We start from the raw sequence: 18,522 nt of genomic DNA, 5'->3' as shown, positions 1-18,522 counted from the left end.
CCTGAAACACAGCAGCCTGGAAAACTTTAAACACGCCATCACTCCATCTGTACTCAACACACACACACACACACACACACACACACACACACACACACACACACACACACACACACACACACACACACACACACACACACACACACACACACTCTGCTGGCGGAGACACACACACCGGCGTGCAAGCTCATGCACACACATACACTAGCGCACACACACGTGCACGTGAACGTGTGATAAATGCCTGAATGCTTGCAGGCACACACACACACACACTAAAGCACAACGTGAACAAAATCTGTCTACCCAAATATGTTTGAATATTGTACAACAGGGTTGTCTGTCTTGTTCGTCTGCTTGTTCCAACTGACAAATAAGCACAACAACTTCAGCAGATACACAAGCCCAAACTCACACACATACCTATCCCCTCTATTTGATAAATAACATATAGAGTTATGGATATGGCAATATCAACAACAACAACTGTCATATATCATATTTAGTTTAGATTATATTTAGTTTAATCTAATTCTTCGGAAGAATTAAGAAAAACATATCTGGAGGTTAGATGTAATCTCATTCAATCTCAGTAAATTGGTCCTCACGATTGGAGACGGCATCTCTCCTTGTCCTCTGCTGCAAAAACAGCTGCAAACCCAATGATAATGTTATTTGTGCATTATACGCAACCTAACTGCATTATTATACAGACTAACAGTATGCAGAATGAGAAACATAAAGACTCAAATGGACCTTAGCTAACTCAGTTCCTGGCGGGAATGTTTTCATGGCTTTATTGTTTTCATGACTTCATGGTTTATTATGATGATGAATCTGTGTGTGTGTCTGTGTGTGTGTTTGTGTTTGTGTGTGTGTGGGTGAGTCTGTGCGTGTACCCATTGTCATACTTGAGTAAAAACAAAGGTACCTTAAATGACTCAAGTAAAAGTGAAAGTCACCCAGTAAAATACTACTTGAGTAAAGGTCTAAAAGTATTTGGTTTAAAATATACTTAAGTATCAAAAGTAAATGTAATGGCTAAAATATACTTACTTATTTTTAAAATGTATAGATAGCAAGGGGCACACTCCAACACACTCCGACATAATTTACAAAAGAAGCATTTGTGTTTAGTGAGTCCGCTAGATAAGAGGCAGTAGGGATGAACAGCGATGTTCTCTTGAGTGTGTGAACTGGACAATTTTCCTGTCCTGTTAAGCATTCAAAATGTAGCAAGTACTTTTGGGTGTCAGGAAAATTTGATGGAGTCAAAAGTATATTATTTTCTTTAGGAATGTAGTGAAGTAAAAGTAGTCAAAAACATACGCTGAACTAAAATATAAACGCAAGGCGTAAAGTGTTGGTCTCATGAAATAAAAGATCCCAGAAATGTTCCATATGCACAAAAAGCTTGTTTTTCAAAAATGTTGCGCATGAATTAGTTTACATCCCTGTTAGTGAGCATTTCTCCTTTGCCAAGATAATTCATCCACCTGACAGGTGTGGCATAGCAAGAAGCTGATTAAACAACATGGTCATTACATAGGTGCACCTTGTGCTGGGGACAATAAAAGGCCACTCTAAAATGTGCAGTTTTGTCACACAACACAATGCCACAGATGTCTCAAATTTTGAAGGAGTGTGCAATTGGCATGCTGATTGCTGGAATGTCCACCAGAGCTGTTGCCATATGATTGAATGTTCATTTCTCTACCATAAGCCACCTCCAATGTTGTTTTAGAGAATTTGAAAGTACGTCCAACCAGCCACACAACCGCAGACCACGTGTAACCATGCCAGCCCGGGACCTCCACATCCGGCTTCTTCACCTGCGGGATCGTCTGAGACCAGCCACCCAGACAGCTGATGAAACTGTTGGTTTGCACAACAGAATAATTTCTGTACAAACCGTCTCAGGGAAGCTCACCTTCGTGCTTGTCATCCTTACCAGGGTCTTGACCTGACTGCAGTTTGGCATCGTAACCGACTTCAGTGGCAAATGCTCACCTTCGATGGCAACTGGCAGGCTGGAGATTTGTGCTCGTCACGGATTAATCCTGGTTTCAACTGCGTTGTGCGGTTTGCTGATGTCAACATTGTGAAAGGAGTGCCTCATGGTGACGGTGGTGTTATAGTGTGGGCAGGTATAAACTACGGACAACGAACACAATTTAATTTTATTGATGGCAATTTGCCATTCATCCGCCGCCATCACCTCATGTTTCAGCATGATAATGCACAGCCCCATGTCACAAGGATCTGTACACAATTCGTGAAAACTGAAAATGCCCCAGTTCTCCCATGGCCTGCATACTCACCAGACATGTCACCCATTGAGCATGTTTGGGATGCTCAATGGATGATTTCCTTATATGAAATGTAATTCAGTAAAACCTTTGAAATTGTTGCATGTTGCGTTTATATTGTTGTTCAGCATAAATAGTCAAGTAGAGTACAGATACCTCAAAACACAACTTAAGTAGTACTTGAAAGTATTTTTACTTAAGTACCTTTGCACCGCTGCGTGTTTGTGAGTACAGATAGAGGAGGTATTGTTCTATGAAAGGTAAAAAAGGGAAGAAAAAGATAACAGCAGCAGCACGGGAGAATGAAAAAAAAAGAGTGAATTCATCTGAGGTGAAACAAAAGGTGTTAGAAAAAAGCAGAATGCTGCTTTTGATTATGTACAGAGCTAGGAAAATACAGTAACGTAAAATACAGTAACGTAAAATACAGAAGTTGAGTCCTTAACCTTATTGAGGTATAGCCGTGACCTAAAATGAATTAGGTTTTCAGTGCGCAGACCAGGAGAGGTGAGGAGTTACACACACACACACACACACACAGGGTCCATTACAATGAAGCCGTTCATCAGAGACCCGGTGTCGTCGACCCTCACAGCTGTAGTGCATTAGAGGCCCAGAGATCACAGGGTCTGCAGGAGACAGGCAGTAAACATTCCCCTTCCTCAATATTACACACACACACACACACACACACACACACACACACACACACACACACACACACACACACACACACACACACACACACACACACACACACACACACACACACACACACACACACACACACACACACACACACCAGGACCATTAGAACAAGCAGTCTGACCCTCCCCCATGCCCTCCATGCCCCTCTCTACTCAATCTGGGGAATAGAAGGAGAAATAAGAGAGGGAGACTAGGGTGGAGGTCATTGCACGAATGATGTTGCTCTGCTGTTGTTAAACAACATGTTTAACAAAACAGCAACTTAGAGAATGATGCCCTATGCACACAGAGTCTAGATCTGACAAGCGAGGAATGGGATTTCCCAATTGTTTGGGGCATACAATATGGCTCAGTGTTTGAATGATTTGTTTTGTGCAGTCACTGTTGCTGATCCTTATTGAGGGTGTCAATAATGTTGGACCCCACTGTATATAGAGATACTAAACACTGGACCGTTTCTTTTATACTGTTTTCACACTGTGTAGTCATGTACTGTATTCTTTACATACTCTACACGACCAAACAATGTGGACACCTGCTCTTCGAATATCTCATTCCAAAATCATGGGCATTATTACAGAGTTTGTCCCTCCTTTGCTGCTATAACAGCCTCTCCACTCTTCTGGAGATTAGGCCTGGCTCGCAGTCAGTGTTACAATTAATCCCAAAGGTGTTCGATGGGTTTGAGGTCAGGGCTTTGTACAGGCCAGTGAAATTCTTCCACACTGATCTCGACAAACCATTTCTGTATGGACCTCACTTTGTGCACGGGGGAATTGTCATGCTGAAACAGGAAAGGGCCTTCCCCAAACTGTTGCCACAAAGTTGGAAGCACAGAATCGTCTAGAATGTCATTGTATGCTGTAGCGTTAAAATTTCCCTTCACTGGAACTAAGGGGCCTAGCCCAAACCATGAAAAACAGCCCCAGACAACTATTCCTCCTCCACCAAACTTTAGAGTTGGCGCTATGCATTGTCCGTCGGACTGCCAGATGGTGAAGTGTGATTCATTACTCCAGAGAACGCGTTTCCACTGCTCCAGAGTCCAATGGCAGCAAGCTTTACACCACTCCAGCCGACCCTTGGCATTGTGCATGGTGATCTTAGGCTTGTGTGCGGCTGCTCGTCCATGGAAACCCATTTCATGAAGCTCCCGACGAACAGTTCTTGTGCTGATGTTGCTTCCAGAGGAAGTTTGGAACTCGGTAGTGAATGTTTCAACCAAGGACAGACAATTTTTACACGCTACTCGCTAGAGCACTCAGCGGTCCTGTTCTGTGAGCTTTTGTGTCCTACCACTTCGTGGCTGAGCCGTGGTTGCTCCTAGACGTTTCCACTTCACAATAACAGCACTTACAGTTGACCGGGGCAGCTCTTGCAGGGCAGAAATTTGGCTAACTGACTTTTGGAAAGGTGGCACCCTATGACGGTGCCACGTTGAAAGTCACTGGGCTCTTCAGTAAGGCCATTCTACTGCCAATGTTTGTCTATGGAGACTGCATGGCGGTGTGCTCGATTTTATACAGCTGTCAGCAACGGGTGTGGCTGAAATATCCGAATCCACTCATTTGAAGGGGTGTCCACATACTTTTATATACATAGTGTAGTTCATTCTAATATACTGTACGTGTAGCGGACATGCATCGGTTACTCATGGTCACGTGATGACGTAGCCCTGCCTGTAAACTGTAAACCGGTGTCTGCCCTTGGTCCAAGTGGGAATTTCCTCTTGGTCTAATACGTTGGTTGTTCCCGGTTCATATCCCGCGTGTTACATACGCATATGTTGCTTTTGGATCACTGATAAAGTGTTATTTGTGTTTTTAAGTGGATTCGTCCTGTCACCCATGATTTCTTGCTTCTAGTTTTGATTATTGTTTTTGTACTATTATTTGATGATTATTTAGTTCCTGCGCTGTTCAGAGCTAGTAACGGAGGCATTTCGCTGCACCTACTATAACATCTGCTCAACTATGCACGTGACTAATACATGTTGATTTGATGTGACCATGACAGAAAAACACCCTCGCTTCCTGCCGCCTCCCTCCCTCCTCTCCTTGTCCCTGCGTCAGCTCTGGTGTCAATACCTGAGACCTCAGACATCTTTTCCTTCATCTCTCCCTCCCTCCTCTTCCTCTCTCCTTCCTCTCCCTCCGTCTTCTCCTCATTCTACATAAGAACTCAGAGCAGACCCAGAGCTCAGGGCTCGGCAGTGAGGGACAGACAGTGACAGTCCTTTGAAATGGGTTTATCAGACACACAGGAGGACTGGAGGACGTGGCTCTCAGAAGGTTGAGTGGCAGTGGAGAGAAACCATTAAGATAGCCTGCTATCTCTCTGCCAGGTGAGCCCATAGTGGCTGTATGCACACACATAGTAACCAGACACACAGACATCACCAGACACACAGACATCACCACACAACCCTCTGAAGTCAGTCCTAACACTAAGGATACTGCTCTAATAGGACGTGGCCTCTGCTATCCCTGCCCATACAGACACCTAGGCAACAGAGGAAGCCTGAATGTCAGTGGGGAAAGAGGAGGATGACAGGTGATAAGATCATTCTCTCTTGCTCTCTCTCTGTCTCTCCCTCCAATTCTTCTCTCTTTCTCCTTCCCCTCGCTCTTTCTCACCCCACTTTCTCTCTGCCTATCTCTCTCTCTCTGCGTCTCTCTTCCTCACTCTGTCTTTCTAACCATTTGTCTGATAGTCCCTTTGCAGCAACATGTCCAGACATACCACTCTGCAGCTGAATAGTCCTCTATATGTTATAATTGACTGGGCTATAAACAGTAGGCTAAACGAGGAGACTGTGTGTGTTCTCTCTATGACAATTCTATGCTCTCTGTCACTATTCTGATCAAGAATATCAGAACTTCCCAGACCAGCTTAACAGCAAACACAACTGTCTGTAACCCAGGCCCAACAACACTTTGTACCTCACTTTAAATGTTGAAGAAAGTGTTTTTTTGTGACCCGCAGAAATTAATTACCAAAACATACTATTGCGAGTGCCTTCCTAGCCTGTTACTAATTAGTTAGCTTTCTATTCACCTCAAATTGTTAATTATTGCACTAATAAATAGAGCTATTTTTCATAGCTGTTAGTTATTGTTAAGCTTTAGCTACTGAAAAATAATTAATCTAGCTGTGTTTTGTGTCAGACTCACAATACAGCAATACAATACAGCCAGCGACTGAAAAGGACTCTCATGTCAACAAAGAGTTAATGAATGTTTCTAAAAGAGGATAAATAAATGGTAAATGATTGACAAAGCATGTGTGTATGTACATAGACAGCGACCCACTCATGCACACACACACACACACACACACACACACACACACACACACACACACACACACACACACACACACACACACACACACCACACACACACACACACACACGCACGCACACACCACACACACACACACACACACACCACACACACACACACACACAGAACAAGCTCAACATCCATCAACATCCTACCAACAGTATACCTCCCTCTTCACTTCTCACACAAAGACAGAACGAAACAACAGAGCTTCTCCTTCTTCCTCCTTATCTAAAACCTCTTCATTATGTACAGTGGCTTTTCACTATGGCCTTCAGAGGACACGCTGATTGGGGCTAGCTTCGGTGAAGGAGAGGAGAGGAGAGGAGAGCTGCCCTGTTTCATGTGGATATAGAGCCACACACCTCCCTGGTCTGAGAGGTCAGACTGAGTCAGAGTATAGGAAGCTTTTACCTGGGACAAATTGGACTCGGATACAACTGATGGAACAGACTGAGAAAACGGTTGATAGAATAGCTCTTCACCATCCAAACAAGTGTCAAACAACAGCACACTTCATCTTGTGCAACACAAGAGCTGTTTAGCGGATGGAAAATGCTTTTGTACCGAGAGTGTGTGTGTGTGTGTGTGTGTGTGTGTGTGTGTGTGTGTGTGTGTGTGTGTGTGTGTGTGTGTGTGTGTGTGTGTGTGTGTGTGTGTGTGTGTGTGTGTGGTGTGTGTGTGTGTATAGAGAGAGTGATGCGCTCAGAGGTGTGTGACAGGGGGAATAAAGAGGGAAGGATACAGGAAAGGAGGGATGATGGAGGATAGAAGAATGAGTGTGGAGGTTTTAGATCTCTCTGTACCATTAGAGACGTGATGGAGCTCAGCAGGAGGTAATGACCCCCTTGTCTGTCCCTCCGCGTCAAGACTAAACACACACTGCTACACATACACACCTCACTCAACCGCCAAATACATATTCACTGCACACACACACACACACACACACACACACACACGCACACACACACACACACACACTTCACCGCACGACCACTAGTCGTCATATTAATGTATCTGTACATCTACAACACATGCACACATACACACACACCGTGACTATGGAGGTATGGAGGTACGGTGGTACGGTGGTAAGGTGGTACGGAGGTACGGTGGTACGGAGGTACGGTGGTACGGAGGTACGGTGACGGGGTGGCAGTGATTCAGGGGTTCAGACAGAGCTTTGGGGCCCTGAGGAGAGAGAGGAGGACTGGAGGGACGCCAAGGGTGGAGGGGTAAGGTGGAGGGGTGAGGGGGCGGGTGAGGGGACAGCAGGCTAGGAGATGTACCCTCAGATGTACAGGATTTGGAGAAGAGGGGAAAGGAATGGATGCTAGCCAGTTGGCCTTGCGCCACACATTGAGCTATAGAGAAACATCTCTAAACCTTTTACAGTCTGACACCCACCATTTACTGCTGCCTGACTCCAGCTCTGGGATAATTAAACCACAACCTGTACGTATTTACATAACATATTTACACCAGATTTCAGTATTTGCTCAATGTGCTTAATGTTAGCTGAGGTAGTTCTATGTGCTTTCTGGGCAAAGCATAAAAGACAATGAAACAAGACGGCATGCAGTACTAGTTAGCTGTAAATTGATATTAAATTCAAATGTATATACAGTACTAGTTAGCTGTAAATTGATATTAAATTCAAATGTGTATAGAGTACTAGTTAGCTGTAAATTGATATTAAATTCAAATGTATATACAGTACTAGTTAGCTGTAAATTGATATTAAATTCAAATGGATGTACAGTACTAGCTAGCTGTAAATTGATATTAAATTCAAATGTATATACAGTACTTGTTAGCTGTAAATTGATATTAAATTCAAATGTATATACAGTACTAGTTAGCTGTAAATTGATATTAAATTCAAATGTATATAGAGTACTAGTTAGCTGTAAATTGATATTAAATTCAAATGTATATACAGTACTAGTTAGCTGTAAATTGATATTAAATTCAAATGTATATACAGTACTAGTTAGCTGTAAATTGATATTAAATTCAAATGTATATACAGTACTAGCTAGCTGTAAATTGATATAATAATTGTAATGTATATACAGTACTAGCTAGCTATAAATTGATATTAAATTCAAATGTATATACAGTACTAGCTAGCTGTAAATGTATATTAAATTCAAATGTATATACAATACTAGCTAGCTGTAAATTGGTATTAAATTCAAATGTATATACAGTACTAGTTAGCTGTAAATTGATATTAAATTCAAATGTATATACAGTACTAGTTAGCTGTAAATTGATATTAAATTCAAATGTATATACAGTACCAGTTACCTATAAATTGATATTAAATTCAAATGTTTATACAGTACTAGCTAGCTGTAAATGTATATTAAATTCAAATGTATATACAATACTAGCTAGCTGTAAATTGGTATAATAATTATAATGTATATACAGTACTAGCTAGCTGTAAATGTATATTAAATTCAAATGTATATACAGTACTAGCTAGCTGTAAATTGATATTAAATTCAAATGTATATACAGTACTAGTTAGCTGTAAATTGATATTAAATTCAAATGTATATACAGTACTAGTTAGCTGTAAATTGATATTAAATTCAAATGTATATACAGTACTAGCTAGCTGTAAATTGATATAATAATTCTAATGTATATACAGTACTAGTTAGCTGTAAATTGATATAATAATTCAAATGTATATACAGTACTAGTTAGCTGTAAATTGATATTAAATTCAAATGTATATACAGTACTAGTTAGCTGTAAATTGATATTAAATTCAAATGTATATACAGTACTAGTTAGCTGTAAATTGATATTAAATTCAAATGTATATACAGTACTAGCTAGCTGTAAATTGATATAATAATTGTAATGTATATACAGTACTAGCTAGCTATAAATTGATATTAAATTCAAATGTATATACAGTACTAGCTAGCTGTAAATGTATATTAAATTCAAATGTATATACAATACTAGCTAGCTGTAAATTGGTATTAAATTCAAATGTATATACAGTACTAGTTAGCTATAAATTGATATTAAATTCAAATGTATATACAGTACTAGTTAGCTGTAAATTGATATTAAATTCAAATGTATATACAGTACCAGTTACCTATAAATTGATATTAAATTCAAATGTATATACAGTACTAGCTAGCTGTAAATGTATATTAAATTCAAATGTATATACAATACTAGCTAGCTGTAAATTGGTATAATAATTATAATGTATATACAGTACTAGCTAGCTGTAAATGTATATTAAATTCAAATGTATATACAGTACTAGCTAGCTGTAAATTGATATTAAATTCAAATGTATATACAGTACTAGTTAGCTGTAAATTGATATTAAATTCAAATGTATATACAGTACTAGTTAGCTGTAAATTGATATTAAATTCAAATGTATATACAGTACTAGCTAGCTGTAAATTGATATAATAATTCTAATGTATATACAGTACTAGTTAGCTGTAAATTGATATAATAATTCTAATGTATATACAGTACTAGTTAGCTGTAAATTGATATAATAATTCTAATGTATATACAGTACATTTGATTAAAATGTGTAATCTGTTATTAAGTGGTTGTACACAGAGTATAATTTCTTTATGCATGTTTGAGTTTGTACACATATGTAAGAGCTTGAGAACGTCTATGTTATTCTGTACATACTGTATACTGTATGTCTGTACAGTATATGCAGGTCTACAAGAAGGTATAGCTCAATGCATTTGTGTATTGTTGTAGTCATTCGGTCCACCTCTATCCACCCTCACTGTGAGAATAAACTGGCACACAGATGGTTAAGCCTACCCAGCGCTGAGTAGGAGGAGTGGGAGGTGGAGGAGGACCAGGGGGCGGAGGGCACTGCAGATGGCACAGAGGGCATTGCCAATACGGCCTGCACAGGGAGGTGAGGAAAGGAGGGGTGAAGGTGGGAGGAGGAGGGGGTACAGTACAATGGCATCAAAATGCACGTCTTGTTGATTCTTCAATCATCCTTTAGAAGTATGGTTGGGGGTCGGTGGCAGGAGGGTGGGGTGGGGGGGGGGGGGGGGGGGGGGTAAAATACCCTCGCTACGTACCCACATTAGCTTGATCCAGTATGGCACACAAAGCCCTGGCATCTCCCTGGCATCTCTGCCCACGCGGAGCGACACGGATCGGCACGGAGAGACAAGGCAGGCCCTGCCAGCGGGGCTTGGGAGGAGGGGGGGGGGGGGGGGGGGGCTGTGTGTGTAAGTCTCTGGTGTCTCTCTCTCTCTCCGGTGTGTGACCCACCCACTCAGCAGAGAGTACACACCCCGGACCTCCAACCCCTCATTAACTAGTTTAGATCCCTGTGTGTGTGATGCCTGTTCTCTTTGATATTCAATAGGACTAATTCTCCTTAGATTCCCTACAGTCATTATTGCTGGGTTATGTTGTTTGAGCTGGGAAATAGAGTTCATTTGACTCTGACAAGGTCTCAACATTGTTTTAACGTTGTTTACCTTCAGTTCCTATACGTACCACCAGAGAGACACTGAACCCCTATGGTAATGTAAATAGCATAATATTTACATAAAACACCAAACTAATGACTAAGGAATACTGTTTTTTTTTATGTATGTATCATATCGTCGTTTGAGGTGCTACCTAATTTGCTCATCGTGCATAACTTAACGTCTAATACCAATATTATAATATAACGAGGTAGTTAAGAGCAGGTTTCGTGATAAATCTTGTTCTTGAGACAGCTCTGCAGAGTGATCACTAGCTAGCACAGTCACAAAGTCATCAAATCTGATTTTATACCTAACCCAAACCTTAACCCTAACCTTAACCACACTGCTAACCCTAATGCCCAACCCTAACCTTAAATGAAGACCAATAACCACATTTTATTTTCATAACTTTTTACAATATAGCCAATTTTGACTTTGCAGCTGGCCTATCTAAGGGAAATCACTCAGATCTGACTTCAGGACAAGACTCATGACAATAAATATCAACCTGCTAGTTATAAAACATCACAGTTTTATTAAATGTCTTCCTATATAGTACACATCACACCGTAGGCTATATGTGACCGACCACCTTGATTTGGTGAAATTGTGTTTTTTACATTGGATAAAAGTAAAGACTCAGAGCTAGAAAATGGTACAACATACACTGCAGTTGAGGAACAATGGGAAAGTAATTCTGCCTTGATAGTTGATAAACTTTTGAAAAAATGGCACTTGAATGTTTTGGTACACCTACTGGAGAGCTCTTCTTTGTCTACACCCATTCAGCATCGTTCACACCGTCTTAAGCATTAACCCCACCCATCTTTGTAAGGATTCACATGTCAGGACATGTGGTAAACACACACTATATCAAATAAAATCGAAGTTTATTTGTCACATGCACAGGATACAGGTGTAAACGGTACAGTGAAGTGGTAACTTGCATATTAGCAACATCAAACACAGAAAGTGTCCAGATAAAAATATTTGATAAATATTTGATAATTATTAGGTGACGCTTATCCGACACACTTGTCTAAATTGATGGGTTGTGTAACAATCCGGCTGAAGTGGAGTCTTTTGTTTAGACATGTAGCTAAGCACCTAGCTAGCTAGCTAAACAATGAACCGGAATAATCCCAACTCATACTATTACCAATACAAACATTGTCATAATGTAGCTGTAGTATGAAACTGCAGGTAGCTAAAAGCTAACAAACGAGGTTAAATGTTAGCTAGCTAACATTAGGCTATAACTAGCAATACAAATGGATTTCTGATTCAAATAATATTACTACACAGATCATACATGTAACGTTAGCTATACCTTGGGGACTGACTATACCTTGCTTTTCCACAGTATATGTACACAGAAAATTATCCAGTGTTAAATTTAACACTGGGCCAGTATCTATACTGGTCCACACTTTTGAGTTACGTTACACTTTGTCAGTGTTAGGGAATTAACACTTTCAGGGCTTTATTTTAATAAACCTAACACAACGGTAAATCTAAGGTCTGGCGGTAGCGCAATAGGTAGCGCTATAGGTCCAGGCATGTGTCCGAAATATATTTGCTGTTTTCACAGCCGTTATGAGTGCAATAAATGGCGGGGCCGCAAAAGGGCCTGGTTTTGATGAACAAACAAGTTGTGATGAGGGCTTGGCCACTCACTAGCCAATCAAGGCGTTCCATGGCTTAATACTGCATGCATTTGTCTCAAGTCTTGTAGGTTATTGACGGTCCTTGCGTTGTCATCAACTCCAATTAGACTAGGGGCATCGCACTTCTCCTCAACTAAAAAATACTAGGCTCCCATAAATTGTAATGTATGTGTGGGCAGTGGTGATTTTAACATGTACATTTTGGTGGGGCAAAACAAAACAAATGTGGGATGCATGCCAGCAAAGCCACTACACAACATAACACTAAACAATACATTAATTACACTATAACGGTGACAAACGGTGCCCACAAACTGTTAGGGACTACATAAAGCTGTCCCAACAGCAGAGTCCCAACAGCAGTCCCAACACCTTACCACTGCTACACATGGCTTTCAGCGGAGCCTTGTCTGGCAGTGAAACAGTTCATTTAGCCTCATTTACTGCCTTTAAAAAAACATAGCTGATATGGCTGACTTATGTCCAATGGCCGATGAGCACCGAGACGTTTTATCTCCAATTTCTCTTCATATGACATGGATTGAAAATGATTTGCCAGTAGATTGTCAACTTGATTCATGGTGACGACTGCTAGCTTGCTAGCTAAGATTTTGAAAGTATGATGATGACCAATCAAAGCTACTGTAGATATAACGTGATTTCATGTCATTCTATCTGTGGCCAATGACATTGAGCCTTCTTGGATGGGCACTTCTAATATAATATAACATTTTTGAGCTCTAACCTTAGACAATGGGGTAATGTACAGTCCCATGAGAGACAGAGAACTGAGCCAATCATGACAGAAAACTGAGCCAATCAGGCGCAACGCTCTGTATTTTCTGCTGGCCAGCCCCACTACCACAGAAAGCACTGAGCTATGCTGAAACACCTGCATTTTGGAGCTGTCTTAATCAAGAAAGCAAAAAATAGACCATGTTCGTATGCGGCTTTATTAACTCAATTACCCTGAATGACGGGTCGCCACTGTGTGTGGCTTTATTAACTCAATTACCCTGAATGACGGGTCGCCACTGTGTGTGGGGCATGTTCTCAATAAGCAAGAAATAGCCGAGGTATACCGTTGAAATATGTTGTAGGACTGAACAATTTGAATAGCCTATGTTTGGTACCTGGAAAAGAGGCACTCTGTTGAAATGGGGATGGATACAAGCCGAATGGAATATGCACTGAAGGTAGGCCTATGGGAATTGTGAATAATGCAAAAGTATGTTGGCAAAAGCCTCACGATTAGACCATTTAGACACCTTTTATGGATAAGGCTACTAGGTTAATGCATGGCCAGGATAAGAAAGACACCAGAAACATTTCTGTTGAACCAGCTTTTGTTATAGTAGGGTAAGGGTAGCCTACTAGGTAAGGGCTTGTTTTTAGCGAAACGGAAAACAACCATTGTTACAAGACACCAACTGACATTTTTCTAAATACGAGTGTCACCGGATTGTCACATCTCTCGTTCCATGAGGTGCATATTGCCTATATGGAGGGTTCAAAATAATAACAGGAGCTGGCTAAAATGATGTAATAGCCTACATAGATAAACATGGGATGTCCACTCACTGTTTTGCTGCTGCCAAAGTTGATCTTTAATAAAGCTTTGTTGATTAAGATGTATTTCAAAGCGGTCTCACGAGCCAAACCCTTTATCGATAGTCTAGACTACTTGGCGAATGCATCGGTCATGACCAAAAAATCTGCCTTCATTGAGATGAGGGGAGCCCATGCTTTGTTTTAAATCAAATGGAAGGAAACGAAACCAAATGGGAAAAAGCATTTGTTTTTACGAGGTGTACAGGCACAAAAATCTATTTTGTTCCATGTCAGAGTATGTGAGTGGAGTGGAGATGGAGAGGAGCGGAGCTGGAGGGGAGTGGCCCCAATTTGACTGGAGAGCGGTGAGAGATTCCCAAAGGCTGGAGCATCATCCTTCTCACCCGCCCGGGCAAGCATGCATGTTTAGTCTACTTGTGTGCTGCTAAAGCCCCTTACTTTAACTACAGTGAGGGAAAAAAGTATTTGATCCCCTGCTGATTTTGTACGTTTGCCCACTGACAAAGAAATGATCAGTCTATAATTTTAATGGTAGGTTTATTTGAACAGTGAGAGACAGAATAACAACAAAAAAATCCAGAAAAACACATGTCAAAAATGTTATAAATTGATTTGCATTTTAATGAGGGAAATAAGTATTTGACCCCCTCTCAATCAGAAAGGTTTCTGGCTCCCAGGTGTCTTTTATACAGGTAACGAGCTGAGATTAGGAGCACACTCTTAAAGGGAGTGCTCCTAATCTCAGTTTGTTACCTGTATAAAAGACACCTGTCCACAGGAGCAATCAATCAATCAGATTCCAAACTCTCCACCATGGCCAAGACCAAAGTGCTCTCCAAGGATGTCAGGGACAAGATTGTAGACCTACACAAGGCTGGAATGGGCTACAAGACCATCACCAAGCAGCTTGGTGAGAAGGTGACAACAGTTGGTGCGATTATTCGCAAATGGAAGAAACACAAAAGAACTGTCAATCTCCCTCGGCCTGGGGCTCCATGCAAGATCTCACCTCGTGGAGTTGAAATGATCATGAGAACGGTGAGGAATCAGCCCAGAACTACACGGGAGGATCTTGTCAATGACCTCAAGGCAGCTGGGACCATAGTCACGAAGAAAACAATTGGTAACACACTACGCCGTGAAGGACTGAAATCCTGCAGCACCCGCAAGGTCCCCCTGCTCAAGAAAGCACATATACATGCCCGTCTGAAGTTTGCCAATGAACATTTGAATGATTCATAGGACAACTCGGTGAAAGTGTTGTGGTCAGATGAGACCAAAATGGAGCTCTTTGGCATCAACTCAACTCGCCGTGTTTGGAGGAGGAGGAATGCTGCCTATGACTCCAAGAACACCATCCCCACCGTCAAACATGGAGGTGGAAACATTACATTACATTTACATTTAAGTCATTTAGCAGACGCTCTTATCCAGAGCGACTTACAAATTGGTGCATTCACCTTATGATATCCAGTGGAACAACCACTTTACAATAGTGCATCTAAATCTTTTAAGGGGGGGGGGGGGGGGTAGAAGGATTACTTTATCCTATCCTAGGTATTCCTTAAAGAGGTGGGGTTTCAGGTGTCTCCGGAAGGTGGTGATTGACTCCGCTGTCCTGGCGTCGTGAGGGAGCTTGTTCCACCATTGGGGTGCCAGAGCAGCGAACAGTTTTGACTGGGCTGAGCGGGAACTGTGCTTCCTCAGAGGTAGGGGGGCCAGCAGGCCAGAGGTGGATGAACGCAGTGCCCTTGTTTGGGTGTAGGGCCTGATCAGAGCCTGAAGGTATGGAGGTGCCGTTCCCTTCACAGCTCCGTAGGCAATCACCATGGTCTTGTAGCGGATGCGAGCTTCAACTGGAAGCCAGTGGAGAGAGCGGAGGAGCGGGGTGACGTGAGAGAACTTGGGAAGGTTGAACACCAGACGGGCTGCGGCGTTCTGGATGAGTTGTAGGGGTTTAATGGCACAGGCAGGGAGCCCAGCCAACAGCGAGTTGCAGTAATCCAGACGGGAGATGACAAGTGCCTGGATTAGGACCTGTGCCGCTTCCTGTGTGAGGCAGGGTCGTACTCTGCGAATGTTGTAGAGCATGAACCTACAGGATCGGGTAACCACCTTGATGTTAGTGGAGAACGACAGGGTGTTGTCCAGGATCACGCCAAGGTTCTTAGCACTCTGGGAGGAGGACACAAGGGAGTTGTCAACCGTGATGGCGAGATCATGGAACGGGCAGTCCTTCCCCGGGAGGAAGAGCAGCTCCGTCTTGCCGAGGTTCAGCTTGAGGTGGTGATCCGTCATCCACACTGATATGTCTGACAGACATGCAGAGATGCGATTCGCCGCCTGGTTATCAGAAGGGGGAAAGGAGAAGATTAATTGTGTGTCGTCTGCATAGCAATGATAGGAGAGACCATGTGAGGATATGACAGAGCCAAGTGACTTGGTGAATAGCGAGAATAGGAGAGGGCCTAGAACAGAGCCCTGGGGGACACCAGTGGTGAGAGCGCATGGTGCGGAGACAGATTCTCGCCACGCCACCTGGTAGGAGCAACCTGTCAGGTAGGACGCAATCCAAGCGTGGGCCGCGCCGGAGATGCCCAACTCGGAGAGGGTGGAGAGGAGGATCTGATGGTTCACAGTATCAAAGGCAGCAGATAGGTCTAGAAGGATGAGAGCAGAGGAGAGAGAGTTAGCTTTAGCAGTGCGGAGAGCCTCCGTGACACAGAGAAGAGCAGTCTCAGTTGATTGCCCAGTCTTGAAACCTGACTGATTAGGATCAAGAAGGTCATTCTGAGAGAGATAGCAGGAGAGCTGGCCAAGGACGGCACGTTCAAGAGTTTTGGAGAGAAAAGAAAGAAGGGATACTGGTCTGTAGTTGTTGACATCGGAGGAAACATTAGGCTTTGGGGGTGTTTTTCTGCTAAGGGGACAGGACAACTTCAACGCATCAAAGGGACAATGGACGGGGCCATGTCCCGTCAAACCTTCCCTCAGCAAGGGCATTGAAAATGGATTGTTGATGGGTATTCCAGCATGACAATGACCCAAAACACACGGCCAAGGCAACAAAAGAGGGGCTCAAGAAGAAGCACATTAAGGTCCTGGAGTGGCCTAGCCAGTCTCCAGACCTTAATCCCATAGAAAATCTGTGGAGGGAGCTGAAGGTTCGAGTTGCCAAACGTCAGCCTCGAAACCTTAATGACTTGGAGAAGATCTACAAAGAGGAGTGGGACAAAATCCCTCCTGAGATGTGTGCAAACCTGGTGGGCAACTACAAGAAACGTCTGACCTCTGTGATTGCCAACAAGGGTTTTGCCACCAAGTACTAAGTCATGTTTTGCAGAGGGGTCAAATACTTATTTCCCTCATTAAAATGCAAATCAATTTATAACATTTTTGACATGCGTTTTCTGGATTTTTTTGTTGTTATTCTGTCTCTCACTGTTCAAATAAACCTACCATTAAAATGATAGACTGATCATTCTTTGTCAGTGGGCAAACGTACAAAATCAGCAGGGGATCAAATACTTTTTTCCCTCACTTAGTCATTGAGTTCGCTCAATATTTTCTTAAAGAAACTGATAAAACACACAGGGGCAAAATCAAGGTGACTTACAAAGATTATGGCCAAGAGCAAGAGAGGGAGTGCAGTGATGTAATGTTCACAACTAAAGAATCATATCCTGAAAGCATGATGGTGTATTTACTACATGCACATGATAAAAGAAAGGAACGAGGTGGGTCGATAACAAAGTGTGTCATTGTAGCAAAGTATTTATAAATAAAAAACCTGCTCTCTTAAAAGTTTTGTTTATTTTTGTTCTATTATCTCTATACAAAAGGCCATACTTGATTTTGGCCCAATAGGCCTGGCATATTCCCAGTTTCACGGAGATTTCCATTTCGATTGGGTTATTTGGCCTATTAACATTTAGGCCTACCTATAGAAAACAAACAAACAACTCTGCATCCCTGCCCTGGCGGGCAGAGTCCGAGTCCCTGTCTGAATCTGTAATAACAACATGTTTCAAGCAGACCACCATAGTCCCTGTGCCCAAGAACACTAAGGTAACCTGCCTAAATGACTACTGACCCGTAGCACTCACATCTGTAGCCATGAAATGCTTTGAAAGGCTGGTCATGGCTCACATCAACACCATTATCCCAGAAACTCTAGACCCACTCCAATTTGCATACCTCCCCAATAGATCCACAGATGATGCAATTGCACTCCACACTGCCCTTTCACACCTGGACAAAAGGAACACCTATGTGAGAATGCTATTAATTGACTACAGCTCAGAGTTCAACACCATAGTGCCTTCAAAGCTCATTAATAAGCTAAGGACCCTGGGACCAAACATATCCCTCTGCAACTGGATGCTGAACTTCCTGACGGGCCGCCCCC

This window comes from Salmo salar, chromosome 17 (genome assembly GCF_965601325.2).
Source record: "Salmo salar chromosome 17, fSalSal1, whole genome shotgun sequence".
Classification (NCBI taxonomy): Eukaryota; Metazoa; Chordata; class Actinopteri; order Salmoniformes; family Salmonidae; genus Salmo; species Salmo salar.
The sequence above is the reverse complement of the archived record's forward strand: the minus strand, read 5'-3'. Positions refer to the sequence as shown.